At 38.2% G+C, this 2,646-nt stretch overlaps 1 long non-coding RNA gene across 1 annotated transcript; it reads left to right on the forward strand.

Annotated features, from left to right (window-relative positions):
- The first annotated feature begins 1,788 nt into the window (after nt 1-1,788).
- On the forward strand, nt 1,789-2,261 carry LOC145647213 (uncharacterized). The gene is made up of 3 exons (XR_014116298.1): nt 1,789-1,899; nt 2,038-2,105; nt 2,228-2,261. It is a non-coding gene; the product is annotated as an uncharacterized LOC145647213 (long non-coding RNA).
- Nucleotides 2,262-2,646: the final 385 nt, after the last annotated feature.

Genomic DNA, 2,646 nt, shown 5'->3' on the forward strand with positions numbered 1-2,646 from the left:
AAACTAGTGGCAATACCTCAGAATGCTGGTGAGGTCTAAAGAGGTGGGAAGTAGAAAACAGGTGCTGTCAATATTCTGGTGATGAGGATCTGAATTAATGTGTATGATTGGATGAGTCCTTGACCTTGCGACGAATGGCATGTTGGGTGTTGTAGTGTGCTTGGAGTTCGGTCGACGTGACACTTGGTAGGTGTTTGTTTGCAAAAGGACAGCTAAAACAAGTCCAGGGTAAATATACATTTCATCCATTTTTATAGGGGTGTATTTGTGGTTAAAGTGGTCTTGTACTTTAAAAATACTTGACTGGGATTTATATTATGACTTAATCTTCTGGAAACAATCCATAATGTCACTGACCCTCATTTTGTCTTTCATGTTATTTCTAAAGTGTATAGTTGGACTATGACAGTATCAATAAACTGCCAGTGTAAAATTGTTTCCCATCCACACTACATCTTATACACCCAAAGTGACAGAAATGTCATGTTTTTGATTCATTGCTTAGTACTAGATGTGTTCCGTTGTCCAAATAACTTTTTTATCTATTTTACCTCATAATGACATTTTTCTTAAAGAGTTATGCGTCCTAACTATGACCATCCACAAACAGTAAGTAGGAACTGTGTGAACTGAAACCTCAAACTACTGTGGTTGGGGAAACACTGTTTTGCACTGGCATTTTGATATCATAGTCAGCACATGTCAACATTTATGAAAAATACAAATTTGATGTAAAATGTATTACTTCACAAAATGACAGATATCCACTGTTTTTGACTTAGCATCTTGTACTAGATGTGCTCCCAGTTGTCCAAATACATATGTTTTACCTCAAAATTGTTATTTTTTATTAACTTTCAAGTCCAAAATCATGTGTCCTAAGGAAGTACCAGCATCCAACTATTTCTCAGTCACACTAGTTTGACTAAAGGCTTTATAACAAAATGACAGAAGTGATCTGTTTTTGACTCATCTCACCCAATATTAGATGTATTTCCAATTGTCCAAAGACATGTTTTACCTGAAAATTGCATTTTTCTTCATGTGTCCTGACTATGACAGTCAATAAAGTGATAGTGCAAAACTGTATTTCCCAACCACAGAAGTCTAATTACAGGCTATACAACCACATTGACAGCTTTTTGGTCAACATACAAAACAAATTTAAAATATATATTTTAAATACTTCTAATACTTCATTGGGAATTTTATTTTGACATAATTTGATTTGTTTTGTGGCCGTATCACAATGCTCAAGAGGGATAATTCCATTGCATTAGTGCTAACTCTATAATATAACACCATTACTTGGAAAGTCAACACTTCATTATAAAAATTAGTTTTTAAATAAACTTTTAAACATGCGCTGATGAGCTTGTTCACCTGCCCCCCCCTCAGGTACAATCACATGTCTACTAGTGTCACGAATGTAAACCATCCTGAATGTTCCTATACACATTTATAATGGGTCAGTACTGTAGCCAAACTTGCAAACACAAGTAGTACTAAAGCAGTACACCATCTTATGCTAACAAACACATGTTCCTCTCCAGGGATCTCAACAACAGAATTTACATCAAGATTTGATGGCAAAACAAGTGCAAAGGCTCCAGCTGACGCTTCCACTACTGACAGTGCAAAGACTCTGACTGACGGTAACATGCATTTACTGCATATCCACATGGTCTCCTAATATCTTAAAAAGCAATTAAAATGCATGCTGTGTAAAAACACAAACACTAATACGCACACAAATACACATAACATTTGCATAACGTTTGCCTTCAGATGTCCAAAACCCTGCTGGTGATCTATTATATATTCTCATGACTACTGCTGTGGGAGCTGTCCTCCTCCTGCTGCTGGGTCTCGTGGGGGTCTTGTGCTGGAGATACAAAGGTACACACACACACACACACACACACACACACACACACACACACACACACACACACACACACACACACACACACACACACACACACACACATGCATGCATACAAGTTGTGGGTCACACTGTCTGGTTTTCTAATGTAGTCCAGAGACATGGACAAACGAGGCTAAGAAAGGGGCAAACAGAAGAGAAGAGAGAGCAGGAGACACAGGTGAATGCTCACATACCATCCACTGTAACATAAGAAAAACAACCTCCGCATCATTACTGGCACACGTCCTTCAAGGTCAAATCTTCCATGGTGTGTGTGTGTGTGTGTGTGTGTTTTTACAGGATTGTTCTGCTGTGCTTTGTTCACCTGTTCAAGTGAGTGCTATTTTGTATCTGAATAGTGGGGGGGGGGGGGTGGTTCAGATGATACAACACAATTAGTACAATACCGTTCAAATAACGGATCACATACATCACGTACAGCACTTTTTAAATTTTTTTTTTTTTTTTTATAAGGAAAACCATCTTTGGGAAACAGGTTGTGAAGTTCAGGTTTTGTTGAAGCAGTAACAAATACCTGAGCAGAGGGTTTTATACAGATAGTGTGTGGGGTCCATGGTGAGTTTTTGATACAAAGCAGCTCTTGATGAATGTTTTTGATGATGGCTGTTGTGATCTCCAGTTTGAAATCAGTGGAGATGGTGGTGTGTAGGAAGCTCAGACTCCACATCACTTACTGTACTGAGTTACAAAGGGAGATG

This window comes from Electrophorus electricus, chromosome 2 (assembly GCF_041902795.1).
Source record: "Electrophorus electricus isolate QZ-2024a chromosome 2, ASM4190279v1, whole genome shotgun sequence".
NCBI classification, from domain to species: domain Eukaryota; kingdom Metazoa; phylum Chordata; class Actinopteri; order Gymnotiformes; family Gymnotidae; genus Electrophorus; species Electrophorus electricus.